Source organism: Pseudopipra pipra, chromosome 1 (genome assembly GCF_036250125.1).
Source record: "Pseudopipra pipra isolate bDixPip1 chromosome 1, bDixPip1.hap1, whole genome shotgun sequence".
Lineage (NCBI taxonomy): Eukaryota > Metazoa > Chordata > Aves > Passeriformes > Pipridae > Pseudopipra > Pseudopipra pipra.
This window is the reverse complement of record NC_087549.1, coordinates 151,036,830-151,047,475: the sequence shown is the minus strand read 5'-3', so window position 1 is coordinate 151,047,475 and position 10,646 is coordinate 151,036,830.

Below are 10,646 nucleotides of genomic sequence, written 5' to 3'. Positions count from 1 at the left end.
AATCTCACCCTGGCCCGGTGAGTCGACCGAGGGAGAGAGCATGGGGCCCGCGGCATCCAAAGAGGATGAGGCCGCGGAAACGCTCCTCCGATATATATTCTCTCTAGGAGAGCCTGTTTCTGATGGAACCGCCCCTAAGGGGTTGATGGCATGGGTGAGAGCGAGGACTCTACTTCCCGCTGCTCGAACCGCCTTTCAGGTGTCCACAAGGGACGCTATAAAGGAATTGTTTTGGGACGAGATCTCTACGGGGTCAGGAACCCCTGGAAAGTGTACTCTGCTTTGGCGTCTGGCAGTTCAGTCGCTACGAGAGTTAAGTTCTGAGCGACGGGAACTCATGAAGGTTCGGACGGCTCTGTCGGGAGATGCCGGGACTACGGTGGGTCCCCGCCCCGTTCGGTCTGCTGTAGGGGAGATCCCCGTGCTCGCGGCTGCGAAGTTGCGAATGCTAGGACCCTTAACAGCAGCGGGATCACCTCCGTTTAGCACCGTGCATGTAGCAGCAGGACGTGTAGGGGCTGCAGGAACATCACTAGCGGCGGAGAATGAAGCTGGAGCCGTGCCAGCAGCACCGCTCTCTCTTGCGGCTGCGCGGTCGACACTGTCACTCCTCTCTGTGCCTGCTGCTGCGCATGTGTCAACTGGACCGACACTGCTGGGAGCCTCCGCGTCCCTAGATGGCGCTGCACCGCTGGCGCCTGAAGCCACCACGAAACCCGGAAGAAAGCCACTGAATCGCTGCCATGGCAACAGATGCTGTTTTCGGAAAAAAAAAAAAAAAAAAAAAAAAAAAAAAAAAAAAAAAAAAAACAAAAAACCACCGTTTCCAGGTATAGTACATATGAAAGAAAGTAGCAGCTATTGAACCTTGCATTAGAAGATGCTATATTAGCACAACGAGCAACACCGAAAAAGTGCCACTTCTCGTTGACAGGAGAGGCAGGCTAGAGAACTGCCTTCCCGTATTTTTGTTAACTCTCGTGTTAATTGTGTTGTGTGTCCAATGTTGTTGTGAGCTCACTGTATTACTAACGGTACCGTGCTAGTGCATGTGTGGAGAAGCGACCATACGTTTGTTAGTAACTTAAAACCCAGAGGTGAGAGTCCGGGAGAATTTCCTCCCGTTAGAGTGTCTCGGGTACACATAACAGCATAAAAATTCCCTTCAGGATTACTCAAACAGCTGCCAGAGTCCGGCGTGCGGGCGCTGGGGCCGCGCGCCAGGGCTGGGAGCTGCGCGCTGGGGCTGCCGCTGCGCCGGCTCGGCCGTGGGGGAGGCGGCGCTGGCAGCCACGGCAAAAGGCGGCAGGGGCACCTCGGCGGCAGGGGCACCTCAGCGACAGAGGCAACGCCGACAGCTACTTCTGCAGAGCCAGCCAGACTTCTGCGGGCATCCCCGGGAGCTGCACGGCGCACGGAGCAGCCCGGGGAACAGCAGCTCGGCGGTGACTGGCTTGCGGGGGAGTTGCCCCGCAGAATCCAGGCATGTCAGTAATTGAGAACAGAAAGCAGAATCTCTCTCTTTAGTCCTTCTACTCACTTGTAGATAACTTAAAACTAAAAGATTGTGTTTTACTAAAAGTTAGCATGCAAGAAATTTTAAGAGTTTCCCAGAGAATGAATCTTTATATAAAAGCTTTAGTGAATTGCCTTGTTTTTAGTTACATTTTACCCCTGTAAAGACCTTCTGCCCAAATTTCGTGTTCAGTCTTAGCAGGAGACATAAGGTTCACACAATAGAGATCATTTGTTGCTTAGCAACTGGGTGGGACTCAAACCACCTCCAGCAGTTTCTCAGGACTAGGGAGAGAGTAGAACTTATACACCAAAAACTACAAATCTGCAAATAAGATAAATGGAAAGCTAGCAGGCTGACGATTTCCTTAATTCTTAGGTAAAACATCTATCTTCCTGTTATAAACTGAGAAGTTATTGTGACAGTGGAAATTACATCTTTAGAATTGTATTTAAAAAGGTTTACTCAGCTGATTTTAACATTTGGATGTTTAGTTTACATTCCTGTCTGATATTATTTCTTTTCCTTGGTCAAGCTTAGTGAATTCATTATTTTTTCCTTTCTTTTTTTCTTCTGTGTTTATGACAGAGTTGCAACTTTGAGTTGCATTTCATGTGCTGTTTAAGCAATTGTTAATATTCTATTTATAACATAGCAGCAAGTACATTTTTTTTTTTTTTCAGATTTTAATATATATCTTCTGTTGTGGATTCATACAGTATGTACAGAGCAGTTTGGTCAAACAAAACATATTATACGTTTTTAAATGATTTATAACTGCTGATATAGCATACAACCTCATTGCTTTTCTAAAAACACTACTCAGGCACACACTATGCTGTGAAGTTTGACTTATCTCTCTTGGCACTGATGTTATGTCAACAGTTATACTACATGAATTTCAGATTATTTTTAAAATAACCTAACAAGATGCAAAATGCGTGTGTTTACTTTATACCGATAAAAGAGCAGATTGCTAAATTACACTTTTCCAAAACTATTGATGCGTGAATTAGAACTTTTTATGCCCATTTGATTTATAAAGCAGAAATGTCTGGAGACCACATGATAATCTGTCAGGAAATCAGTAGAGATTGCAATAAAGCTGAGTTACTAGAGTCAGGTTGAATTTAGTAAAATTTTTCTAGTTTGCCTCCCAATATAACGATCTCAAAGCTAGATTTAGTTAGCTTTACATTCGGGAAATTAATTAAAACCTGTGAGTGATTTAGGGTTTTAATATAACAGGTGTGGTTTTTACCTGTTCTGTGCTGTTGTTCCACAATTATGGAGTTACATGTTCTTACAACTAGTTATTTGTTTTCCTTTGTGCTGCTTATGTTGTGAATTTTGTTCTCTTACCGAAATTTCATAGATAAAAGAACTAAAAATGCGAGCAGATGATGTAGATCACATCTAAGGAACCGGCTGCAAGCTGGAATCTGGCCTTCTATATCCTTCTGAACTGCACATGTAGCTTAAGGCTGAGTATTAAACAGAATGATCAAACAGTATTTTTTCACTGTCATAGACTTAAATGCGAACTTTTTCGAAAGATGAGCTTGACAATGACTATAATAACTTGATGGCACAATTAAGTGTGACAGATTCAGGCAGGGGAAGTGCATCTGTCAGTGCATCTACTGCTGAATCTTCTATGGGACTTGCTCATAATATGACCTCAACACAGACATCTGCAGTAAAACGCATCCAATTTGGAAACCATGGGCAGCTTTTGCCACTACAGAAAATACCAACACGTTGTGATGAAGGTTTCTTTCTCAGTGACTTAGCAAATAAGAACTACTCTCTAGTAAGCAGCTATGAGTTTCAGACACTGGCTGGACATGGAGCAGAATCAACTGTTACAGACTGTCTCCTCAGGTCTGGGGAGAGTAATTTGAAAACTATGCAAGAAACGGATTATGGACAAATATCTGCAGAAGACATAACAACAGAGACAGAATTTTTCCTCACAGGAGACACCATATTGATGTCACCCTTTAGCTGTTGCTGCCAGTGCAAGTTACAGCCAATCTGCAACACCAGTAGAGATGTCTGAAAAAGAGATAATCTGTATGGAAACAAGCACAGATAGTTTGGCAGAGGTTATGCCAGAGGTGCTTTCATTCGTATCTCACAAAGAATATGAATCCAAGGATGAAGACTTGTCTTCACTGAATCATTATGAATTCAAACATACAGTGATGCAGAAATAATTAACCAATTAACCAGTAGTGCAATCAACTTAGAAAAAAAAAAATATATTGGAAATTAAACCCAGACAGATTGAAAGTTTACCTGACAATCCAGGAGCCAAAGTCCAAAGTGTAACTGAAGACAGCAGTGGGAAGGATTTTAAAGACATTAGTGTATCTCAGAATCCAAAGAAACCTACTAATATTGTAGCTTGTGAAGTTCAATGTGAGTTTAATACAAATCTGTGCCTGATGCATGAAGAAGTGGACGAAGATGAACTGCAGGAAGCCAGCACTGAGGTAGAACATACTCAGGGATCAAAAGCACTCCTGCATTCTGGCAGCCAACTTGAACCAAACAGCCTTTGCCAAAGAGAAAAAAGTGAGAAAACAGAAATAGGTCTACCACTGAATGTACACAAACATTCAGCTGTTTGGAAAGCAGCTCCACTGCAGACTGCTTGTCACTGGTATCTAGGAAAGAGGAGGATTCTCTCCCCACATCTCATCCAGAGCTGCCAAAAGATCACACTCTGCGAAAAACACCTTTTGTCTCCGTGTTGCCTGTGCAAACTGTGGAGCAGAGGAATGTCTGTTTAGATGCGGATTTAGAAGATGATTTCTTGACTGAGATAGGGCAGACGTGTCACTAAGGGGAAAGGAAGACAATGGAAAACTATAGGACTTTTAACATCCTGAGGCCTAAGGGTTGTCGCTGTATACAACGATCTGTTTCTGTGCTGCTCATGTCACATCAGTGATGTTTGTGAAGATCAGGCAGACTGGTGTGGTTTGGGAACTCTACATCAGACATTAACTATTTTGCAGTGCTTGTATTTGTGTTTCATCTCAGTAGTGTTACAGTGGGTAGCAAGATTTATTTGGAATCAGCATATGACAGAAACCTTTTGGCTTACGAGTCTTCCCAAGATTATATGTGATTGTGCAATAACAATTTTTGGGGTGAAATTCTATATCATATCCAAACTAGAAAAACTTTAAAAGGGTGGATTGCTTGTCCAGTTTGAAAACTACTACCAAGTTGCCAGACAATGCTATGTATTTGGTATAGGGATCAGTGATTTAAGAATTTGTAAAACACTTTTGCAAGACAGAAATGGGGAGAGAACAGGTGGCAACCCCCTCAGTTCATTTGCAAAAGTTGTTTCATATGTTAAGTTTTTTTTTTGTACACAGGTGTTGGTAGCTGCCTGCATGATGAATGAAACCTTGGAAAGAAAGAACAAGGTTGATGCTGTTTTCTGCAGGTAACAATGGTAACATCAGGAGCTGTTGTGGCTAACAGTTTCCTCAATATTGTTAGAACACAGTTTTTGGAGCACAATTCTTTTTGGTATTATAAGCATAGTTTTTCTTAGTCATATACACCTTTTTAGTATATTTTTGTATATTTTTTTTTAAGCACATGAAATTAAGGATTTAAGAGAGTGTACGAACTTTAAAGTAAGTATTACAGGAGCACAATTTGTCAGCATTATGAGCACATTTTAGTGTTGTTAAGGCACAGTATTTTTAGTTTTGTTGGAGCACAATTTTTTAGTATGTTTAAGCATATAATTATAGAAGGTTAAGATCTTAGATTATTCACTGGGTATTGGTGGAGGAAAGTTCACCTGTTTGGTGGAGAAGCTTTAACACCATAAGGTACTAGAGAATTAGTATGGTTTCGTAACTCATGAGACAGTAAAATGAGATTCAAAAGTATGTGTGTGTGAAGTGTGTTTGAATGATGGTGGCCACCGTGTGAGAGTGAATGAATGAAAATGTATGCATGTATATGTGTGAATATTCACTTACACAAACACTTTTGGATAAACAAATACACCGATACCTTTCCATAAAATGGCAAGAAATCCTGAACAAACTCTCCGGGCTGCAATAGAATGGTATGCAAAGAGTGCAATAGAAACGGAAGATCCAGTGTTAATATACGATCATGTCATTGTGTTATTCAAGGGCCAAGGGGTGAAAAAGAATAACAGAAGACATATGGCCCAGAGTTTAATGGAGTTCCATTTCCAAGGATGTTCTGAACAGAGTGGAAGTTTTAAGAATAAACTCTACATTTAAAGAAGCACTTTTAGGCACACTTTGAGAGCACACATCTTAGGGTCAATAGGTTGTTGAGTTTATTGGTGATGGTGGTGTTGTTGTATGTTTGCGCTTATTGAGATGTTATGGATACAATAAGGAATGTTACAGAAATGCAATTTAAACTGTTCAAACTTCAACGGGGGATTTGTCGGAGGACAGAAACTGTGTGAACAGTTTCCATTGCATTTCTGCGACCTTCACCTTGGCATGGCTGGGTGCAGACAGTAAAAAAAATACTGCGCCACTAATATGACTGCAGGTCCTGTGCCAGGGTGAAGGAGGAGTTATGCTGGCAGGAAAACAAGTTTTATGGACACCTGGTGTGGTCCAATTAGTAATGTACAGCTCAGTGTGTTTACCTTATGTATCCAATGTAACCTGAAAAAGAATCACATGTCTCTGCATCACAAGCAGCATATAAGCTGCTTTTCCTCTAATAAAGCGGACATTTTTGCCAATCATATTGATTTGTGTGCATTTCTGTCTGAACCCCTCCGCCGTTAGAGGCTCGGGTTACCTGGTGAGTTAATCTGCAAGCCAGGTCTGTCCAAAGCCCCAGAAGGAGTACAAGTGAGCCCAACACAACTCTGACAGGTCAGTGCTCTGAGAACTGACACTCCCTCTCAACAGGGCTCTGATGTGAGGCACAAGTCTGCCTCTTTTAGGGGGGTAATTTGCCACAGTTCTGCTGGTGCCCTCTGATCCCTCTGGCTTTTTTCTCCACATGTTTGCACCCTTGTTTGCTGTGTTGTCAGATCAGAGAAAAGGAAAGTTTACTTTCTGCTCTCGTGTGGAGTGGGCCCATGGCCAAATTTTGGTTTTGACCAAATGAAACAGTTTGTCCAGTGAAGCTCTAGAAGCTCCATCCCTGGAAATGTTCAAGGACTAGTTGGGTGGGACCCTGAGCAAAGTGGTCTAGCGGAAGGTATCCCTGTCCATGGCAGGAGGGCTGGGCTAGATGATCTTTAAAGCTCCTTCTAACCCAAACTATTCTATTATTTTGTGACCCTATGAAACAGGAAAAGTGTTTCTGTATCTCAAGAGATGAGCTGACAAAGGAGCAAGAACCCTGTCTTTTTTTTTCTAACAGACACCTGTTAATTGTGTCTGATCAATTGTTTTTTAATTACCTTCATTTTGGCTGAACGTGCAAGTAAGGTCATGTCACCTTGACAACACTTTCATGAAGCAAAAACAACAGTTTCAAGAAGAAGAGTTTAACATCTTCAATTTTCTTCCTTCTCTCCAGAGGGAAGCATACAAACCAATCCCCTGTCTTCCCTTCAGTCTGAAATGATCCCAGCATACCTCTGCTATTCCAGTCCTCTCCAGAGAGGATACCATAGGTCTGTAAGTGAATACATGTGTAATAGGTGTCCAAACTCCCAGCACACTCAGTGGAGGGCCAGTTAAGGGAATCTAGAGGGTGAGACATCTACCCTAAGACAGGCCCATATAGTTGTACAAAGTCAGTCAATTTGGAAGATGAATTTCACCAGTATTACTGCAAAACTATGCTGATGCCAGTGGGAGGGCAGTGCTGGTGAAGGTGAAGCAGAAATATGCCCTTGTGCAAACGTAATACAGAGACTTCAAGAGGAAAACGGTGGCAGAAACCAGATGGAAAGTTAATAGATGTGTCCAAGAGAAATGGAAACTCTGCACCTTTGGCACGGGTGTCATTCCACTGGAGGAAATGAGCAGGTTCTTTGGCAGAGAACAGTGAGTGGTGATGGGCAGCTGCATGAACACAGCATCATTTGTGATGCAGCAAAATGCCAGTGATGGCGATAATAATTCTCAGCCGAGGGATCAGCTTTGCTGTATATGACAGCAGAGATCACAGTTACATGTAGGCACCCTGGCAGGCACTTCCTCTGACAGTGACAAGCTCTCACACAGCACAAGGGTCTGTGCCCTGGCAGAGAAGAGAGTAACCATCAACATGTCTGTGTTGTATAAGAAAGAAATGCTTTCCTTTAACCATGGCAGAGGAAGGAAGCAGAGCCATTTAGCAAACAAGCAAGGTCTCTCCCCTCTCAGCTGGGAATGAATGTGTGTACTCCTGGAGTGTGTTTCCAAAGCGGGGTAATCTTTCATAGGGGATACAGGTCTCTTTCACCGGGGGGTTTGTTTTTAATGCTCACTGTCTGATGCATGGAAAATACTCTTGCTCTTCACAGGTATATTTGTCAGCACCAGGAATAAGCCTTCCTAATGGTTTGGAAGATAGAGAGGTGACCAGCAGCAATTGAATGGCACTGTGGGCAAGGAGATTATCTTAAGGCTTCTGTGAAAAGCAGAGTGTTCCCAGAAGGCTCTTCCAGCACGCTGCTGATTACTGCAGTGCTGAAAGTTGCAGCTGGCTCATGGCTTATCAGTTGTTGGCTATTTTTTTTCCTTTGGGTGAATTAAAACCTTTATATAGTAGGAGGAGTCAGCCTGCAAATGCTTATGTTATTGATAGGTGGAGAGGCTGGTGAAAGGTCTGGAGCACAAGCCTTATGAGGAGCGATTGAGAGAGATGGGCTTGTTTAGCCTGGGGAAAAGGAGGCTCAGGGGGGACCTTCTTGCTCTCTACAGCTCCCTGACAGGAGGTTGTACCAGGTGAGGATCAGTCTCTTCTTCCAGGTAACAAGTGATAGAACCAGAGGAAATGACCTCTGGTCACACCAGGAGAGATTTAGATTAGATATTAGGGAAAATTTCTTCATGGAAAGGGTTGTCAAGCACTGGAACAGGCTGCCCAGGGAAGTGGTGGACAGACTCACCATCCCTGGAGGGATTTAAAAGATGTGTAGATGTGGCATTTAAGGACGTGGTTTAGTGGTGGACTTGGCAGTGTTGAGTTATGGTTGGACTCGATGATCTTAGAGGTCCTTTCCAAACTTAATGATTCTGTGATTCTATGGTGAGCACAAATCTTTCAGACCTAAGACTGAATATCCCCAGGGAGGCCAGTGACTGATAGAGCTGGGAAGGGCAGTACTTGCTGTGGGCACTTCAAATGTGGTGTAATTCGTGTCCACTGCTGCAAGAGAACCAGGTCTGTAGCTGAACTTGTCCTTTGACCACTCAACAAGGCACAGTTTAGACAAGGACAACTGTCCTCTGTCCACTGGTCCAGGTAATTCTCCCATCCCCTTTGCTCTTGAAAATATCTACCCAGCACTGTGTGAGAATGCAGCAACCCACAAAGAAATGCAAAGAACAGTGAACAATGTCACGTCTTGTACCCAAAACTCACAGAAAAACTGTTACAACTCCTTTGGGATTTGAAAGTTTGTATGTGCTCCACTGGTTTATTATTGCAAGGTCTGAAGCACGGAGAATATGAGCTGATCCTTCAGCTTGTATTTGAGTTTCAAATCTTTGCATTTGTTTTTTCTCTCCAGCTCCTTCAGTGTTTCAAGGAGCCATGTATGGTGCTGAAATAATGCAGCATCTGTGTCCTCCTCATATTTCAGTTCCTGGCTAGTGGAAATACCATGAAAGAAACATATCTTAAATGATCTTAGCCTCATAAATGACTCTTTGAGACACAAACAATAAGATCTGTATTTTTAAGCACTGGCAGTGCAGGATATTTGGGTTTATTTGAGTTCCTGTGGAATCATTCTCATCGCCCAAGCAACCTGTTTTCAGCTCACTAAAACAGCTCCACAGTTGTCCTTCAACAGAAATGAAACAAACATGTGTGATGGGCATCCTGAAGCAAGCTGAGATGGAAATGAACAAGGATGAGAAAGGAGTGTTGGAAAAATTCTGAAGAGAAGCTCCAGAATACCAACACTCCCTTACTTTTGCCATTGGTCCTACTAAAGGGATTGGGAAGGTCAAAGCAGTTATTTTTTTTCTGGTTGTCTGAAACCAGATATGCTCAGTTTATGATGATCTGCTCTTCTAGCTCAGCCTTCAGTGTTTACTCCGGTGGAACTGAAAATCATGTTCTTACTCTTCTTTTGGTACATCTTACTTTCAAGTTTATGGTGTTCTAGATATAAATCAATGAGTTCTGGGTGTGTACCTGTTTTTGAGGAAGGAAGCAGAACTCCTGCGTGGTCTACAACACCTTTAACAAGGTGTTGCATGATGCATCATGCATGATGCATGATATCTGCTATATAAAAACCTATCTATGGACTCATGGACTCAGGGATATGGAGTGGTGGACTCTGAACTTCCTCCCCAGTGCTCTGCTCTTGATTCCTTAGTGTGGGTTCTTTTGCTCAGAGGAAAAAGGCAAACATTAACCATAACAACTAACCGATGGGTTTTTTTTTTGAAAGAAGTTACTGTCCCAATCTCAGAAATATAAATTGATGCACTCTGAAATGAGGTGACTTGCCATAGATCAACTAAAAGTTCTACAGTCAGATCCAGGGGTTGTCAGTCTGAGTCTGAGCCAGGCCGTAGGACACAGCTCCCTGAGAAACCCAGCAGTCCCTCTGTAGGCTCCCCACATTCCCCCACAGCTGGAACAAACTCCTTGCTCACTTGCCTCACCCCCAAACTCAGTGTGATGTGAGCTGAGGCGCAGCAATGAGCAAAACCTAGTTCATCAGCTGCCCCCCCTCTTAAGGCTTATGGAGCCTTCTCCAACCTCTGCTGCCTTCTCACTTGGGGAAAATGGGTACAGACAAGTGTCCAGACCTTTCCTGGTGTATACATCCACCTACACAGAGTCCTGGACTGGGGTGTCCATATTGCCCTGGACTCAATTATTTTTTTAAACAAGAGTATGAACACTCCTTGCTGCAGGGCTGATAATCCACCCACACTGTAAAGCAGATGTAGACCAAATCCCTCCAGTGATT